Source organism: Sorex araneus, chromosome 11 (assembly GCF_027595985.1).
Source record: "Sorex araneus isolate mSorAra2 chromosome 11, mSorAra2.pri, whole genome shotgun sequence".
Lineage (NCBI taxonomy): Eukaryota > Metazoa > Chordata > Mammalia > Eulipotyphla > Soricidae > Sorex > Sorex araneus.
The window spans coordinates 4,287,366-4,307,379 of record NC_073312.1 but is presented as its reverse complement, the minus strand read 5'-3'; positions in this window follow the sequence as shown (position 1 = coordinate 4,307,379).

The following is a 20,014-nucleotide window of genomic DNA, read 5'->3' as shown; positions in this document are numbered from 1 at the left end:
TCCAGCCCTGTCACCTCCATGCCTCAGGCATTTCTCTGCCTGCTGAATGACCCTTGCAGAGGTGCTGGGGGGGTCCTGGGGGAGGGGGAGGCAGAGCAGTGAGGCTGGTATTTGCAGCCCTGAATAGGAATTCCCGAGGTGGGGGGGGTTGCCTTCAAGCTCTCCCCCCCCTCACCTTCTCCCTGCCCAGCAGCCCGCTCCCCCAGGGGGACCCTAGGCCTGGGAGGGGTCGAAGGAGAGGAAGGGGAAGACCCTTCACTCCAGCCTCATCAAGATTTAAAAGGGAACTAAAAGGGTGCGTGAACCTTCCAGCGCCACTTGAAACCTGCCTCGGAGGGTGTGGGAATGAGAGTAATTGATGAACTTGTACTTGAGACCTAGTTCACATAAATAAAGAGCTACGCGCTCTGAAAATAACACTTAAGGGTGTAAAAAAAATAAGGTAAAGAGCAACAAGCAGGCCCCAGTCCCTGCCCTTTCTGCCGGTGTGGGGGGGGGGGGTCCCTGGCCAGCAGCGAGAAAGCCCGAGAGCGCAGGAAAGCGAAAAGGTTCATTCAAAAATCAATTGGGTTATCCTGAAAAGCGGGTGGCACAGCGGGGAGCCAAGGCAGGCCTGGAGGGCGGGCAGGAAGAGGTTAAGCTGCTGGCCCCTGGGGTTGAAGGAAGGCGGGGTGGGGGGGGGGTGGTGAACTTTCCATTGTGTCTGCTAAAACTGTTTTAAAAATCAATCTCTCACAGCGAATAAAGCATCTTCCACAGATCAGGCCAGCCCCGCCCACAGCCAAGGGGGCTGCTGAGGACGGAGGGGTGTGTGTGTGTGGGGGGGGTCCGGAGGAGGCCCTCAGGGTGAGCCCCCCCAAGTGGAAACAGTTTCAAAGACTCCTGGTTGCTTCTGCAGGGACCGGTGGTGACCACGGGACCTTCTCTCAGCGGGCAGAGCCCAGTTGGCTCACCCCACTGGGTTCAGCTTGGAGACTCTGGTCAAGTGGTAACAAAATAACACAGATGCGTTCCAGGAAGGCAGACGCCCTGGAACCTGGCTCTTCGATGAGGGGAACGTGCCCCCATCACCCCGGGGAAGAGCTGTTCTTGCCCTGTGATCCAGGCTCGGGCACGTCTGAGAAAATTCCTTTTTTTTTTTTTCTTTTTGGGTCACACCCGGCGATGCTCAGAAATTACTCCTAGCTCTGCTCTCAGGAATCACTCCTGGCGGTGCTTGGGGGACCCTATGGGATGCCGGGGATGGAACCCGGGTCGGCCGTGTGCAAGGCAAACGCCCTCCCCGCTGTATTATCGACCTGGCACCTCCTTTTTCTTTTTAAAACTTGTTTTAAATTCAATCACCGTGAGATAGAACATGACAAAGTAGTTCATGGTTGGGTTTCAGTCACACAATGTTCCAACACCCACCCCTCCACCAGGGTAACTTCCCACCGCCAGCGTCCCCAGTTTCCCTCCCACCCCTTCAAGCCACCCCCCGCCCCCGCCTGCCTCTATGGCGGGCACCCCCCCCCCTCTCTCTCAGGCATTATAGTTTGCAATACGGTTGCGGAGAGGTTATCACGTAGATTCCTTTACCTGCTTTCAACACCCGTTCTTGCCCAGAGGGATCATTTCCCACCTGTGTGGTCAGAATGGACCCTCCTCGGTCGGTCTTAACTACCCTCCCCCCCCCCCCCCCCGTGCCTTGTGGTAATTCCCAATCATTGACCAGTCCTCCTGCCGGGAAAATTCCTTCTTCTTCCGCATCACTTCCTCTGTTTCTTCTGTCCTCGCCTGACTCACGGGACAGATGCTAGTTGCTCTGTGAAGGTTTCCCGCCGGCGACCAACCAGGTGTGACCCAGGAGTGCCGACTCAGGCCTCCCAAGAGCACGAGGCTGCAGGGGACGGAAGGGAGTCCCGAGGGCTGGCTGCAGACAGGATGTGGACTCCTCAGGTAGAAAGTGGGGCAGGGGGACATCATGGAGAAGGTGGCCAATCGGCTCGGCCCTGGGACAATGGGGCGATGCTATTTCTTCTTTTTTTTTTTCCAATTTATTTATTTATTTATTTTTATTTTATTTTTTGCCTTTTGGGTCACACCCGGCGATGCACAGGGGTTACTCCTGGCTCATGCACTCAGGAATCACCCCTGGCGGCGCTCAGGGTACCATATGGGATGCTGGATATCGAACCCGGGTCGGCCGCGTGCAAGGCAAACGCCCTCCCCGCTGTGCTATTGCTCCAGCCCCAAGGGGCGATGCTATTTCACAGACACGGCTGGGCACAGGCCCATAGAAGGGTCATAGCTGCCAGCACTACGTCATGGTCATTCCCAGAGGCACAGAACCCCCTTCCCAAGAGGTTGTCCCTCCTGCAGCTTGGTGGGGCCACTCCTGCAAACACTGGACTCTGAAACATTCCATCAGGGGGGATGTGGAGGATCAGAGAAGTTAAGGACTTGCCCAAGGACACACAGCTCTTAGGTTTGGGCAGGACCCCAGTCCAAGCTCGGGTCCCCTGTGGCAGGAAGCCGGAAGCTATGCGCGGGTTCGAGGGTTGTTTCTGGGCCTCCAGCGCTTCCTCCATCCTCCAGGAGTTTCTCTGTGTTTCTCCCTATGCAGTGCTCCTGCTGGTGCACCTCGGACGGTGCCCCCGTCACCTGGGGGAAGCCTCCCCTCCCCTCCAAGATCTGGCATGATGCCCTAATCTTATCCAGATAACTTTTTTGGGGGGGGATTTTTTGGGGTCACACTCAGTGATGTTCAGAGCTGACACCTGGCTCTGCACACAGCAATCACTCCTGGCAGTGCTTGGGGGACCCTATGGGATGCCGGGGATCGAACCCGGGTTGACTGCCTGCGAGGCAAACGCCCTGGCTCCCCTCGCCCTCGGGACCAAACCTTTGGCCTGGAAAGCCGGCACGGGGAGCGCGCTCTGGTCCCAGAGCAGGCGGCCAGCTGCTGGCCAGGTCCCTCTGCCGCCGGCCGGCTCGACTCCCTTCCTCTCAAGGAACTTACAATTTAATCAGGAGTCCGTAATAGTACATGCATTCTAAATTGCAATCATTTATTGCATCTAGCCTGGGGCTTTTCTGTCTGTTAGAAATATCAGGTTATTTCCTTCTCTTAAGAGTTTATGTTAACACACACACACACACACACACACACACACACGCACACACGTGCACACAAACGCGCAAACTTTACAAATAATGTTTGCTGTTTAATGTTCTCCCCTGGAATATCAATCTGCAAAAATAGAAATCCTTTTTTACAATTCATCTTAAGGAGAGAGTTCCAGCTCCTTCTAATGTAATGAATGTACTGCAGATAATGGTCCAATAGTGCAAATGAAAGGCGCATATAATCAAAATGATAATGGAACGTATTGTACTGCTTGTATAATAAAATCCATACCAATATGGAAATCATATCTCAAGGCGACATTCCTCTCTTTGATTTTTGTAATAATTGTACATGTAAGAGCAGGGCAGCGAGGAGTAGGGAGAACAAAGGCCTTTATTGGTTCATTAGGCAGCTGGCGTTCTGGCGGTCCGGCCTGTCAACAGCCACCCCTTAATTTCCCGGGGAGCTTCTCCTTCTCCCGCAGAAATGATTTACCGGCCACGTCAGCGGCCGCCTCTGCCCTTTTCCCCGCAAAGAGGCGGCATCAGGGTAAATGAGGTGTGAGGCCATGCCGGTGGGCACCGGGAGGCTGGTCAGCCGGGCGGGTGGGCGGGGGACCTGGATGGGCTGCCCTGGGCGAGGCTTCTCTGCTCCAGGTGTGGCACAGGGGGCTGACAGGGGTGTCGGCCTTCTGGAGCAGAGCCAGATCTTCTGAGGACCTGAGTTAGCACGGTCACACTGTTGTCCTGTTGTTCAGCGATTTGCTCGAGCGGGCACCAGTAACGTCTCCATGGTGAGACTTGTTGTTACTGGTTTTGGCATATTGAATACGCCATGGGGAGCTTGCCAGGCTCTGCCATGTGGGCGGGATACTCTTGGTAGCTTGCCGGGCTCTCCGAGAGGGATGGAGGAATGGAACCCGGGTTGACCACATGCAAGGTAAATGCCCTACCACAGACCTGACTTAATTTTTTATTTTTTTGCTTTTTGGGTCAACCTGGGTGATTCCCAGCTCTGCACTCAGGAATTACTCCTGGCGGTGCTCAGAGGACCCTATGGGATGCCGGGGATTGAACCTGGGTTGGCCGCGTGCAAGGCTTACGCCCTCCCCTCGGTGCCATCGCTCTGCCCCCTGACTCGATCTTGAACCTCTTTCCTGTTCCCGTGCTGGCCATGAGTCCCGGGGCCTGCCCTGTGCAAGGCCAGTGGTCTGCAGCAGAGCCCCCCGCACTCGGCCTTTTGTGAGCTGACCTGAGTGTGATCGAGCTGGGGTGTCTGGGGGCCTCCAAGGTCACTCGGGTGGACCCAGATCCGCAGGTGCAGATTCCGAATCCCCTTCCGCCACCCGCAAGGCTCCCAGCAGGGCATGCCAGGGAGTGGGAGGGGCTGGTCTGGGGGGAAGGGTGGCCAGCTGGCACTCGGCAGGCTGCCCTGGTGGGCTCTTTGGCCAACCCTGGGTCCAGCGGGCCCCGTGCGCTGAGTCCTGTGCTCGGCCCGCCATGGGCTTCCTGGCTGGTCTTCGCAGGGCCTCTGGTTCACCTCTCTGTCCCCGAGCTTTAGCCCCTCACAGGCTCCGTAGCTGACCCTGCCCCGGGGATCCCGTATGGGTGGGGGTCTCAGCTCTTCCCGATGAGCAAGGGTGCGCCTGGCACCAGCCATCACCTGTCACAGGGCACCTGGCACTCTCCAGACTCCCCACGGCTCTTAGGAGGATGCGTCTGGCCCCCACTTTAGGGACGGTGCTGCCACCGCCAAGCCCCACGCTGGCTCCTGTGAAGCTCGAAACCTTCAGCTGCTTTGGGTAGAGATCAAAGTATCTGTATCCGGGGCCGGAGCGATAGTACAGCAGGGAGGGCGTTTGCCTTGCACACCGCCGACCCGGGTTCAATCCCTGGCATCCCATAGGGTCCCCCTGAGCACCACCAGGAGTAATTCCTGAGTGCAGAGTCAGAAATAACCCTGAGCATCGCTGGGTGTGACCCCAAAAGCAAACAACAACAACAACAACAACAACAAGAAACAACAAACACATTGTATCCATAATGTGACATTAATTAATGCCCAAGGACAGTGGAGACAAGGGCGGGAGGATTGGTCGGTGGCTAGAGCCTGCCTCAGGTGCTGGGGGGAGGGCAGTTGGGATCGAGAAGGGACCGTTAGGACAAAGATAGTTGGAAATGACCACTCCGGGTAAGAAGCGTGTGCTGAAAACAGGTAAAGGAGCACTCGAGGTAACCTTAGTATGGTATTGCAAGCCCTGGAAGGAGCTGGCTAGCTGGAAAGCGCCTGCTACGGGTCGTATGACTGAAGACCGACCGCAAACAGCCAGTAACCCCTGGCGATGCTCAGGGGTTGCTCCTGGCTCTGCACTCAGGAATCACCCCTGGCAGTGCTCAGAGGACCATATGGGATGCTGGGAATCGAACCCGGGTCGGCTGCATGCAAGGCAAATGCCCTACCCGCTGGGCTATCGCTCCAGCCCAGAGAAGTTTTAATTTGGATAAAGTCATATTTTAAAACAAAAACGAAGCAAAACAAAAACCCCGAAGTGTTTGCATTGCCACTGCATTGCCTCGGCCTCTTCCGCAGTGGGACCGAGCAATGACGCGTCTTCTGAACCGGTCACCCCGGCCGCTAGCACGGGAACTCTCGCTACTCGGTCCCTCCTCACCAGCCCCAGATATTGGCGGGACTCGGACGGGGACTGTGGGAGGTGGTGGCAGCTCGAGCTCATGGCTGGAACCTGCGTTTCCCAGAGGACAGTAGATGTGGCGCATCTCTGCAGGTTTTTTTTTCTTAAGATAAAATATTTTATTTATTCCTGGAGAATTTATGAAGCCAGAAACATCAACAGTTTCCTTTCCAGGAACATTTTCTTTCTTTATTTACTTTCATTTTTATTGAATCACCGTGAGATACAGTTACAAAGCTTTTATGTTTGAGTTTTAGTCACATAATGATCGAACACCCGTCCCTCCACCAGTGCACATTCTCCACCACCAATGTCCCCAGTGTACCCCTGACCCCACCCCGTCCCTGCCTTTATGGCAGACAATTTCCCCCATACTCTATTTTTGGGCATTCTGGTTTCCAGTATAGATACTGAGAGGCCATCACGTTTAGTCCTTTATCTACTCTCAGCACACATCTCCCATCCCAAACGATTCCTCCAGCCATCGTTGACTTAGTAATTCCTTCTCTATCCCAGCTGCCTTCTCCCCCAGCTCATGAGGCAGACTTCCAACTATGGGGCAATATTCCTGGCCCTTGTGTCTACTGTCCTTGGGTGTCAGTCTCGTATTATGTTATTTTGTATTCCACAAATGAGTGCAGTCATTCTATGTCTGTCCCTCTCTTTCTAACTCATTTCACTTAGCATGATACTCTTCATGACCATCCACTTAGAAGCAAATTTGATGACTTCATCTTTCCTAACAGCTGCATAGTATTCCATTGTGTAGATGTACCAAAGTTTCTTTAACCAGTTGTCTGTTCTTGGGCACTCGGGTTGTTTCCAGATTCTGGCTATTGTGAACAGTGCTGCAATGAACACACAAGTGCAGGTGTCATTTCTACTGTGCTTTTTTTGCACCGTCGGGACATATTCCCAGAAGTGGTATTGCTGGGTCATATGGAAGCTCAATTTTTAGTTTTTATTTGTTTTTGTTTTTGCTTTTTGGGTCACACCTGGTGATGCATAGGGGTTACTCCTGGCTCTGCACTCAGGAATTACCCCTGGCAGTGTTCAGGGGACCATATGGGATGCTGGGAATCGAACCCGGGTGGGCCGTGTGCAAGGCAAACGCCCTACACGTTGTGTTATTGCTCTAGCCCCACAATTTCTAGTTTTTAAAGGAATGCCCATATTGTTTTCCAAAAAAGGCTGGGCCAGTCAGCATTCCCACCAACAATGAAAGAGAGTCCCTTTCTCCCCACATCTGCGCCAGCACTGGTTGTTCTTGTTCTTTTTGATGTGTGCCAGCGAAGTGAGATGTCTGTGAAAGGTTTCGGCTCATTTTTAGCATCCTGGTGCTTGATTCTCCTCCTTTAGTGTTCATAGCTCTCTGTATAAAGACTGAACAAGTCTTATCACATGGCCTTGAAGGCATACTTTCTCCCCATGCCTTGCCTTTTCTCTCTCTGGATACTGTTTGTTACTAACAGAAGAGAAGTTTTGATTTGGGTTTTTTTTTTTTTTTTGCTTTTTGGCTCACACCTGGCGATGCTCAGGGGTTACTCCTGGCTCTGCACTCAGGAATCACCCCTGGCAGTGCTCAGAGGACCATATGGGATGCTGGGAATCGAACCCGGGTCGGCTGCATGCAAGGCAAATGCCCTACCCGCTGGGCTATCGCTCCAGCCCAGAGAAATTTTGATTTAGATAAAGTCATGCTGATCGGTCCTTTCTTCCATAGATCTTTGGAGTCACATCTAGAAGATGTTACCACTTCGAGGGTCATTTGGACCTTCCTCTGTGTTGCCTTCTCGTATTATAATTTTGAGTTATAAGCTAAAGTCCTTTTGAGTAAATGTCACCCATTTTGAGTAAGTTTTGGGGAAAGGGTCCAGGTCTGTGTCCAGACTCATTTCTGGGCACGTGCGTTTCCAGTTGTTTCAGCACTATTTGCTCAAAACATGATGTTTTCTTTCTTATGTTGTTTTGGCTTCTTTATTAAAAATTAGTTGACTGTATTTATGTAGATTGAATTCTCTCTGCTTTCTGTTCTGTTGGTCTTCTATTTCTTTGCCAGTAAGTCTTGCTCTCTGTAGTTATATTGTAAGTTTTGAAGTTCGTGTCTTCCTTTGATTTATTTTCTTGTGTGAAGTTATGAGAGATATACTGGTTGTTTTCTTTCCATCTATATTCTAGGATAAGATTTTTTGACTGAATAACTTGCTGGGAATTTGATTGGGAGGCATTACATCTCTTGAGGAAGTTGGGAAGAACTGACTTTTCGACATTGAGTTTCTTTTCCTTGAACACGGACTGCCTTTCTGGCTACTTAGTTCTTGAATTGTATCCGTTTTAGAATTTCATTCTTACAGTTCTGATATATATTTTGTTGGATACATACATAAGTATTTTATTTGGGGGTTACTAATGTAAATAGTTTCATTTAAATGTCAACTTCTGCTTGTTTCAGTTCTAACACTCAGGAAAGCAATTGATGTTAGTTTGTGTCTGAAAGCCTGCAGCATTGTTCTTTAGTTTTAGGAGTGTTATGTTGAGCATTTTTGGGGAATTTTATATACCGAAAATCATGTCATCTGCAGTTTGTTCCCCCTCCAATAAGTATACCTCTTATTTTCTTCTCTTGTCTTATTGCATTAGCTAGAACTTCTAGTTTGATGTTAAGGTGGTGAAGCGAGCATCCTGCCTCTCCCTAAAAGCCTCAGGCTCCTCAGGCTGCTTTGTTGGGCGAGAGCTAAAGCAGGGAGATACGTGAGGAGCTGTGAGGGACCGTGCTCACACCGAGTCACGCATTGTATGGCGGGGAGGTGGCTCAGCCGTCTGGAGCACACGCACTGTGTGCAGAAAAGCCAGGTCTGATCCAGCACAGACGGGGCAACCACCGAGCACTGAGCTGGGAGTAGCCCCAGAGCACCATTAGGTGTGGCACAAACCAACCAGCAAGGTGTTGTCAAGGAAACTCTCAGAAACACTCACAGGAGAAGAACGTCACCGCCTGGCGTGTGCCCGGAGCTGACCATCGCCCAGTCGGGCTCAGGTACTGGTGGGAAGCTGGTCTCAAACAAGGGCTGTGGGCGTCCTTGCTGCTTCCTTCTCCCGAAGGGGATGGTAGGGACTTGGGGTGATTTATTCCTGAGGCGTTTGAGAGAATTCACCATGAGCCCAGCTGGGGCAGGTGTGTCATCCCGGGAGGCTGTTCATCCTGGATCTAGTATCTTCAATAAATGTAGCTTATTTCTTCCGGGGCAGCTCCTGGGAGAGGGTCTTTCGAGAGGTTTCTTTTAGGCTATTGCGTCTGTGGGCACGGACTCACTCACGGAGCCTCTCTGTCATCCTTCCCGTGTCCAGGTGCGGCTGTGACGTCACTCATTTCTTTTGGGCATCACTCATTTGTATGTATGACTTCTTTTTCTTCTCTGCCTGTGCATAGGTTTATCAGTTATATTATTTTTCCAATTTCCTCCCTTATATAAATATTGTGGTTTACAAAGCTGTCCACGATGATTTGTTACAGCTTTCACTAGTCCAACACCCTCCCACCACCATTACCCCTTCCCTCCACCGTTGTCTCTCTTGAGTTATTTATTTATTTTTTGGATGCATGTGGCTAGAAGTGTGTCTAAGCACATACGCTGTTTTTTTTTTTTTCTCTAGTTCTCTTTCTTTGGCTGATTTCTAGTTTGATTCCGTTGTCAGCTGAGAGTAGATATGGTGTGATTTCTGTTTATTTAGATCTGTTGAAGTGTGTGGCATGAGAAGCAGTCTGTCTGCTGAATGAGACTTGTATCACTGTATCACTGTCATCCCGTTGTTCGTCGACTTGCTTGAGCGGGCACCAGTAACGTCTCTATTACACTCAGCCCTGAGATTTTAGCAGCCTCTTCTTACTCGTCTTTCCCAATGATTGGAGGCTCTTTCAGGGTTAGGGGAACGAGACCTATCGTTACTGTTTTCGGCGTATCGAATACGCCACGGGGAGCTTGCCAGGCTTTGCCGTGCGGGCGGGATACTCTGGGTAGCTTGCCGGGCTCTCCGAGAGGTATGTATATATCTGTTACTGTATTTGGGATACAAATACACCATGGGGAGCTTGCAAGGCTCTCCCGTGCTGGCAACAGACTCTCGGTAACTTGTCAGGTTCTCCAAGAGGGAGAACAAGGCTGTTAGAGCTTCCGGGAGCTTGGTCTCACAGTCTGAATTTTCAGAGACTTGTAAGTTTGTGAAAAATGTGAATGCTGGTGCCTTGGGATGAAGGAGTGGAGAGACACCTCCCATACTCAGCGCGCCGATGGTGGCACTGGGTTCGGCTCTGTCCTTGCAAATGCTGCTGGGTTGGCCCATCCCTGATCGGGGATGCCGAGAGCTGCATCATAGCAGGGACTCTCCGATGCCACTGCACCCTCCCCGTTTGGCCGCGCATGCTCTGCTAGTCTCCTGCTTGCCGGGTACCCATTACGGACCGTTGTATCTTCTAGGAGAATCAATCCCTTTACCATTAAGGACTAACACCTCCTTCTTCCTGAGAATTTCACTGGCTTTGAAGTTTTTTTCTGAAATTACCCCGGCAGCGTTACTGTTTCGATCCGTGTTAGTGCGGGATACGTTTCACTACCCACTTCCATTTGATCTAGAAGTGCCTTTATGTTCGAAGTACTTGCTCGTAGACAACATATAACCGAGTCCTGTTTCTTGGGTCTACTCTGGCCACCTTTGTCTTTGAACTGGTGTAGCAGGTGGTCATGTTGGGTCACAGCTGAGTCCTTCCCTTCCTGAGGGACACTTGGGCCCCAACACTGCAGTACGATTGGTTCAGATCAGTTAGCTTCTGGGGCTGGAGCAATAGCACAGCGGGGAGGGCGTCTGCCTTGCATGCGGCCGACCCGGGTTTGATTCCCAGCATCCCATATGGTCCCCTGAGCACTGCCAGGGGTAATTCCTGAGTGCAGAGCCAGGAGTAACCCCTGTGCATTGCCGGGTGTGACCCAAAAGCAAAAAAAAAAAAAAAAAAAAACCAAAAAAAAAAAAAACCAAAACAGATCAGTTAGCTTCTGCTGAGGGCAGGTTTACTAGGAGAGTAGCGTGCACTCTCTCTCTCTTCCTCTCTCTCTCTCTCTCTCTTGCTCTCTCTCTCTCTCTTGCTCTCTCTCTCTCTCACTTGCTCGCTTCCTTGCTCTCTGTCTCTTTTTGAATTTTTTTTCCTTTTTGGGTCACACCCAGTGATGCACAGGGGCCACACCTGGCTCTGCACTCAGGAATTACTCCTGGCAGTGCACGGGGGACCCTATGGGATGCTGGGAATCGAACCTGGGTCGGCCGCATGCAAGGCAAACGCCCTACCCGCTGTGCTAACGTTCCAGCCCCCCCCCTCTCTCTCTGTGTCTCTGTCTCTCTCTCTCTCTCTCTTGGACATGGCCAGCTGTGCTCAGGGCTTACTCCTGGCTCTATGCTCAGGACTTACTCCTGGCGGACGTGGAGGGCCATAAATGGTGCGGGGGATCCAACCCAGGTGGGCCGCGTGCACAATCAGCGCCCTACCCACTGGACATCGCTCCAATCCTGAGTAGAAACCAACCCGATGAAAAGAATCCTGATTTGGGGCTGGAGTGATAGCACAGCGGGTAGGGCGTTTGCCTTGCACGCGGCCGACCCGGGTTCGATTCCCAGCATCCCATATGGTCCCCTGAGCACGCCAGGGGTAATTCCTGAGTGCAGAGCCAGGAGTGACCCTTGTGCATCGCCAGGTGTGACCCAAAAAGCAAAAAAAAAAAAAAAAAAAAAAAAAGAAAAGAATCCTGATTTGTTTGTTTATTTATTTGTTTTTGTTTGGGGGCCATAGCCACTGGTGCTCAGCGCTTACTCCTGTCTCCATGCTCAGGGACCCCTCCTGGTGGTGTTCATGTGACCCTAGAGGGTGCTGGGAATTGAACCTGGGTTGGCCAAGTGCAAGGTTATAGCCCCTTATCCTCTGTACAGTCTCCCCGGCTCCCAAAGCTTAGTTCCGAGGCAGTGCTGGTGACAAGGCAGCGACTGCGTTTATGTTTTAGAGGAACAGAGTCACCCGCTTTGTGTGACATGCCAACAGCCCCCTCCACAGTCAGCGGACCCTTGCAGCTCCCGCTTCCTGGTCACCTGGCCTTGGCTCTTGACAGAGCACCTGTCCGGAGTCCCTGCCGGGCACCGCCCTCTGCAGTCCCGTCCCCGTTGCCCCCCCGAGGCGGCATTTCATCTGGCTGCGGTGCGGCGTGATCTGTGAGGTGAGTGGACTGTCCCTTCCTGTCCGCATCGGGCTCTCGGCCGCCTCCAGGTCTCGGCTGCGGGGCCAGTGCCGCCGTGGACGCAGGTGAGCAGACCCGTTTCCGAGCGAGCTTCTGCGCCCTTCAGAGCCACGTCCCAGGGGAGTGGCCGCGCGGCTTGTGGTTAGTATTCTGGGAAACAGGCAGCTCTCGAACTCGAGACCCTCCCCTCCTCTTCACCCATCTCTGAGCACGTCCCTCCGCGTGGCTGGGGGCCGTGAGAGGCGGGACCAGGCTCTTCGCTGGGCTTTCTGCCGTGCGAGCACTCATCACGGGGGGCCCCTGGGCCATTTGCACCCACTCTTGCCCCGCAAGCGTGGGGAATGGTCCCGTCCCATCCCGCGCGCCCGGGGCACCCAGTGAGCGCCGAGCGAGGCCAGTGTCCTTGGAACCACCTCACTGGGCGCCGTGCCCATTTGGCACTTAGCCCCTAACACGCCCCAGCACGGCCCCGTCTGTCAGCCCCATCCCAGGGTTCTTGCCCGCACAGATGGGAACGTGGTGTCTGTCTGGAGCACTGGGCGTGAGTCTGGGCTCCTGGACATGGCTGCCGTGCCCCCACCCCGACCTTCTGTCCAGCCTCCCTGACTTCCCTCTGCCCGGGGTCTCCCTCTCCCCACCCTGCCCGGGCTGGACACGCAGGGCACTCACTCTGCAGAGGGCAGCAACCTGCCCCTCCCCACCTCCCTCAGCCCCTCCCCTAGCCCCTCCCCCTCCTCCCCTCCCTCTGACTCCTTCCTCCTCCCCTTCCTCCTCCCTCCTCTCCCTTCCCCCTCCTCTTCTCTTCCTCCTCCTTCCCTTCCTCCTCTCCCTCCTACTTTCCCTTTCTCTTCTCCCTCCTCCCCCTCCCCCAACCTTTCCCTTCTCCTGCTCCTGGGTCCCGTGCCCGCCCTGAGCCCGAGGGTCTCTGCTGTCTGTAGAATGGGGTGAGGGTGTCAGCCCAGTGGGCCCCCGGGTGGAGGGGTCTGGGCCAGTGGCACCTGCTTGACCTGAAAACCCAGCGGGTGTCCTGGTGGGAAGATGCTGTGAGTGCTGGCCCCTGAGGCCACCTCCTTAGGCTCCAGAGGGATGACCAGGGCTTGAGGCCCTCGCCTTGCCTGTGGTCTACAGGGGTTTGACCCCCGGCACCCCACATGGGCCCCTGAGCACAGAGGCAGGAGTCAGCCCTGAGCATAGCTGGGTGTGACCCCCCAACAGAACGCAATAGGAAAGACTGCATCTTTGGTTTGGCTTTTGGAACACACCTGGCGATGCTCAGGGGTTACTCCAGGCTCTGCACTCCGGAATCACTTCTAGTGGTGCTCACGGGCCCATATGGGATGCCAGGGATCGAACCCGGGTCGGCCACTGCAGCTCCAGCCCCCTGAAAGATTGATTTTTAAAAAGTTGGTTGTTAACACAGGGCACTCTCAGGCCTGATGATTTTAGAGGTTTGCTTCTGTCTTGCTGTGTGAAAGTAAGGCAGCCCCCGGCCCCTGCCTGACCCTGTCCCCTTTCCGGTCCTCCTGCGTGGCACCCAGCTCTCCGCAAGGTGCTGGAAGTCGGTTACCTTTGTTATCCTAACGTGTGCCCCGGTGAGGCCAAATCACTCACATCCGGATGGAAACTTCCAGTTAAAAGTTCATCGTTCTTCTTTATCGTGTGGAGGACAGTTCATTTTTCCCGGTGATTTACGCGTCTCTGCAATTACAGATGCGGTGATTAGAATGTCTTCTGGACTACATTACAGGGTTTTATTTTTTGAAAATGATTTATCCCCGTCACTGATTTAAAACTCTTCCGAAGTTCTCCTTCCTGCGTCTGCGGGGATGGACGGGGGTGGGGGTGGGATTTCGGCCCAGCCTGGGGCCTCTGTGGGGGCCCCTAGCGTCGCTGCCGTGCACATATATAATTAAGGAATTTCCAAACACAAATCACTGCCTTCGGGCCCGAGAGCCAGGATTCTCCACCCGACTCCCCCCGGGGAGGCTGGGCCTGCGACCGGGCTGCAATTAGGACTGGGGTGTGTGGGGGGGTGGGAGCCAAACCAAGCAAGGCAGGGGCCGGGGACAGGGCGCCCCTCAGCACCCCTGGGAGCCGCCTGGGCCTCGATCCAGAGGGCCCTGGCCACTGCTCCCTGCAGGAACCCCTTCTCCCGGGCCGGGCGGGGCCCTTCAGAGGCCCGTCCTCCCTCAGGAGGGCGTCTCAGGCGGGGGTGCAGCGGAAGCCCCCGGTTCGGAGCCTGGGTGGGGGCGTCGGCTCCCGCTGGGCCGAGGCTCCATCTCACTCCCAGCCCCGGCTCGGCCGCCTCTGGCTGTTCCGTCCACACTGGGGCTTCAGGCCTCAGCCACCGGCTTCTGGTTTTGGAAGTTGGTGCCGCCCCAACTTTTTCTTAATGCTCTAAAGCATTAAAATGTGTGAGTGTTTCCTGACCAATAAAACCATGTTTGAGGCTAATACAAAAGCTTTAGAACACACGGCGGTCTGCGGGGGCTGCTGGGGGGAGGGATTCCCGGGAACAGATGTGCTCGCGTCCAGAGCATCGGGTGGAGTGGACAGTCCCTGAGGAAGGGGTGGAAGGGGGTCCCAGCAGAGAAGCACGGGACCACCAGGAGGGAGGCCCAGGCACCCAGCCAAGGGTAAGCGCTGAGCACCCATGGGTATGGCACACACAGACACACAGACACAGGACACGCAGACAGACAGACACACACTGACCACACACAGACATGCAGACACACACAGACACAAATACACACAGACACACACAGACACAAATACACACAGACACACACAGACACACTCAGACACATAGACAGACATACACACATGTCACACAGACTGATACACACAGAGACAGACACACACAGAGACACACAGACACACACAGAAACACACACTCACATGCACACACAAGAAAACACACAGACACACATACATAGACACACACAGACACACATAGGCACACATACACTCAGACACAGACAAACAGGCACACAGGCACACACACTCACACACACTCTTTTCCTTGGGCTCTCATCGATTCTTTTCACTGTGGGGAGTGTGGGCTCTGACCAGCAGTGCTCAGGGAATACTCCTGGCTCTGTGCTCAGGAACGGCAGGGCGGTACTGGTGGCCACGTGTGGTCCTGTCCCAGCCCCATGCAAGGCAAACGCCTTCTCTCCTGTGCTCTCTCTGGTCCGGAACTTATTTTCATTTCATTTCATTTTATTATTGATTTCATCAGTTTGGTTTCCAGGCCCCCCCGCCGTGCTCGGGGCTCCTCCTGGCTCTGCACTCAGGCCTCACTCCTGGTGGTGCTCAGGGGACCACAGGGGCTTCCGGGGATCACACCTGGGTCGGCTGCACGGAAGGCAAGTGCCCTCCCCGCTGTGCTATGTACCGTCTCTCTGGTGCCTCAGGACTGACTTTTTTTCCGTCTTGTTTTGGGGTCACAGCCAGTGATTCTCTGCACTCAGGAGTTACTCCTGGCGGTGCTTGGGGGCCCCTGTGGGGTGCCGGGGATTGAACCCGGGCTGACTGTGTGCGAGGCAAGTGCCTCTCCCAGCGTCCTCTCTCCAGTCCCCAGGGTGGATGAAAAGGAACTTATTTGGGTAGTTCTGGGGAAGAATCCGTCTCAGCTACGCCTGCGGAGGGGGTCACCTGCAGGGCGCCAAGGGTCAGAGCCTGCGGCTCACCTGGAAGGTTGGAGGGCAACCCTGACCTCAGCCTCCCCTGGTGCAGGGGGGGAAACTGAGGAAGACCCTTCCAGAGCCAGCCCATGGCTGGGAAAGGTCCTGCCACCCACATCCTAAGCCCCAGGGCGGGCGCAGCCACAGCCAAGCTGATCTCCGGGGTGACGCTGGCAAGATAAGACGGGGGCCTTGGAGCTCGCTTTCCAGTGCTCTCCAGACAAGCATTCTGGCAGAGAAGGTTCTGGAAGCTTCCTTCCACCAGCTTCGTACTGACGTTTGGGTTTTGACTGGGGGAGCCCTGAGCTAGACTACGGGGAGGAGCTGCCGGCAGGTGGCTTCTCTCCCCTTCACTCAGGGCGGTGCCTCAGCTCCTCAGCCTGCAGCCGCCTGCTTCTGGGGGGACGGCAGCCCCCTCCCTGCTCAGCGCTTTGCCCCGAACCAGTACTTGTCCCCAGGGGCCAGCACACATGTAGGCCGGATGTGCAGACCCTGGAGGGCCTTCGCTGCCCTGGCTGGCCCAGACGGGCCCCCTACACTCCCTGCTCAGGGGGAAGCGCCTGTGACGAGGTTTGGGGTCTTGTAGCACCACTGTGTTGGGCCTCGGCAGGGAAGCAGCACTAGGAGCCGCCCGGGGCCGCCTGGGTACCGCCTCGGGCCCCCGAGGGCCTCCTGTGCCTTTGAAACTGCTGGTGGGAGGGGGCGGGGGCCGCAGGAAGCCCTGCTGAGGGCGTGGGGGGGGCGCGGGGAGGGGCAAAGCTACCCAGAACAGAGCAACGCAGAGAGCGAGGCCTCTGGGAGCCCCGGGAGGAGTGCAGTTGTTTGAATCAATTGGTTTTTGTTGGTTTGGGGGCCACCTCCGGTGGTGCTAAGGGGTCCTCCCAGCCCAGTGTTCTGGGTCATTTCTGGCAGTGCTGGGCCGGAGCCTGGGCCGCCTGGTGCCATGCCTGCGCCCCAGATCCTGACGCCTCTGCGACTGTGTCTTTGTGAGCCAGCCTGACGTGGGCTCCTGGCCCTTCTCCCCAGCTCTGCTGACCGCCTCAGACTCCCTGTTGGACTCCACGTCCAGAGACCACCCTGGATCTCACTGCGCCTGGGCAGCTGAGACGGACCAAGTCCCGAGGCCAGAGATGGCAGGAGACCACGCACTGGCAGCAGGATTCACAGAAGTGAATTTTGGGGACTCCAGTGAGGTGTTCAGGTGGTCAGGGGGGCATTTCTCCGGATCCAGTGACGCAGTGATATTGGGGTTCAGTGGTGATGGGGGCCATCAGGCTGTACCATCATGGTATTTGGGGGTACGTGGTGCTGGGAATTGAGCTTGGGGCTTTGTGCAAGGGAGGTTTGCACCTCTGACCCCCGGGTTATCTCCCAGTCATGCTGACATTTTGGTTGCTAGGCCACACCTGGCAGTGCTCAGGGCTTACTCATGGTTCTCTGATCTGGGATCGCTCCTCTTAGGGCTGGGGATGGAACCCAGGCTGTGTGCAAGGCAAGAGCCTTAACCTGTGTCCCATCACCCCGGCACCCTAGAAGTGACATTGTCTGTGAGTGTTGGAACATGACCAAGCACTGGGTGGGGGTGTGAGGTCAGCTGCCAGCTCAGCTTTACAGATTCACGATTAGGTCCCCGAAGAGATCAACTAGCTGCAAAAATTCTTAGATTGAAAAAAAAAATCGGTCTTATGGTTGACAACTCAGGAGCACCCTGGGGAGGGGGTGGGCCGAGTTCAGCAGCCGTACTCACACCCCCCAGCTGAAGCCATGCCAAGGGCCCGACCCTCCACATCACTAGTGAGCTCTGCAGAGACGCCAGGCTCCTGAAAAATTGAGATACATGGTCTATGGGCTGAGAACTCTGGGGTCTTCTCAGAGTGGGCACAGGCAGCCCCCCTGGCCTCACTGGACCTGTGGAAGCCCCAGCAGTCACACCCGCATCCCACACTGCTGCCGTGTGCAAACTCAAGCGCCCAGCGAAATCTTCTGGAGTTTCTGGAGTATGCGGCCGCATTTGCAGCCACGACATCTCCGAACTCTACAGTCCTGAGAGTAGGAGCCAAATTAGGTGGGAAAGGAACATAGAACCAACCAATCTCCTTGCCAAAAGCACGAACACAGAAGGCTCAACTAGCAACAACAGCTCAGCAAACCCTCAGGTAAGGGTTTATCTGATGGTGAGATATGGTTCCCATGGTGAGATATCATAATTTTAAATTTTAATTTTATTTTATAAAGTTCTGCTGTGTGGGTGGTATATTAGATGTGCCAAAAGCAGCAACAACAAGTCTCACAATGGAGGCATTTACTGGTGCCTCCTCAAACAAATTGGTGAACAATGGAGTGATGGTGCTACAGTGCTACAGTTTATAAAGTTGTTCACAATAGTTCATTACAGATAATATTCAAACTCCAATCCTACCACCATGTATCTTCTCACCACCATAAGAGGAAAGTGTGTGAAGATGGTTCTATTTCATCCTGGAACCACTCAAGCCCTTATAAAAGAGATTATAAGCATGTATGTTAAACCCAGACAAATGTGTGCTACTTTTGGTACATCAGTGGGCTAGAGTATAAGGGGTTGCACGGCCGCATTACAGGAGGTTCTGTGTTGCTCTCTTCTGGAAGCTTTATTTCATAGTCTCTGGATCTTGGCCATTGATGAGATTACATGGTGCTGGGGGAAGTTTGTGGGTGTGACTCCCACGCGACTGGAAAACTGGGGATCTGGGGGGAGGAGGCCCATTCCTGTTCTGAGAGAGCTTGGAGATCTCAGTCACGGGTCCCGCATACCTGGGTTCCTCTGCAGGTTCCTTCATAGGTGAGGCTCGTCTGAGTGTGTGGAGAGTGGCCTTGTGCATGGCAGCAGTGGGGTTCTGGAGGTTCTCAGCTGCTGGGGCTCTGCTGGGGAGGGGAGGGAAACTCAAACCACCCCCCTCCGAGGTGCCTCAGTGAAGATAGCCTGGCGAGGGGTCAGGAGGTTCTGTTGGGATATCATAATTTTTACAAGTTTTCTTCTACTGAAGTAATTTTTGATAATTGCATTATCCAGTTAGTTGTAACATGCAATATAAAATAACTCTGTGTCTCCTAAGGGGACAGACCTGGGGGGTGGCTGGGAGAACGGGGATGATGCTGGTGCGAAGGTCATGCCGGTGGTGGGGTTGCTGCTGGAGTATTGAAGGCCCATAACAGATGCTTCATAGACAAGGGTGTTTAAGTTAAAGGAAAAACGGTTTTGAAAATGGGATGGGAGGCTTGGCAGAGGGTAGCATTTCTGGTGAAGGGCAGGGTGGGGAGGGAGAGAGTTCGAGGCTCTTGTGCTGCATATGGCAGACCTGGATTCGATCCCCAACACCATGTATGGTCTCCAGCAGGGGTCCCTGAGCACAGAGCCGGGAGTAAGCCCTGAGCACTGCCGGTGTGATCCCCACGACCAAATAAATGAACGAATAAATAAAATAATGGGCAGGGACTCATGTTTTGGGGTAATGGGGGTCATGTGCTCCCATTTAGGGGGACTCTGGGGGTCATAAAGAGCAGTTGGAGTCCTGATGCTTGGGCCCTGACGTCCAGATTTGCAGTCGAGCTTGCTGGACTTCCTCCTTCTTCTGTGCTTGATGGAGATGCTCATCTCAGACCAACCGTGCAAGGTCCCATGGGGATGATAAGAAAATCCATATCCATTTAAAGGAAACGATTGGAAACCTCCAAAATACATGTGCCCAGGTAGCCAGGCCTTGAGGGAGAAGGCTCGTGGGGAAGGGGTCGTGGAGGTCAGACCCGTGTTCAACTTTGCTTTTGGGTAATTTGTTGGTATTTGGTGGTGAAGAGGCAGAGGCGGGCAGAAGTCTCGGCAATCTGCAGGGAGCGAGCATTGGCATTCTGGCTGTTTGGCAGAATGTCCGGAGTCGAGATCACAAAGAGAAGAGAATTGAAGTGACATGAATCCACCACCTGTAGGCGCTTGCCAGGTCATAGTCATGGGGCAAAAGGCTAAGAAACTCTGAAAGGGTAGTTTGAAAAGACGCATGGGGCCGGACTGATAGTACAGCGGGTGGGGCGTTTGCCTTGCACACGGCCAACCTGAGTTCAATCCCTGACATGCCATATGGTTCCCCAAGCACTGCCAGGAGTAATTCCTGAGCTCAGAGCCAGGAGTAACCCCTGAGCATCGCTGGGTGTGACAAAGAAAGAAAGAAAGAAAGAAAGAAAGAAAGAAAGAAAGAAAGAAAGAAAGAAAGAAAGA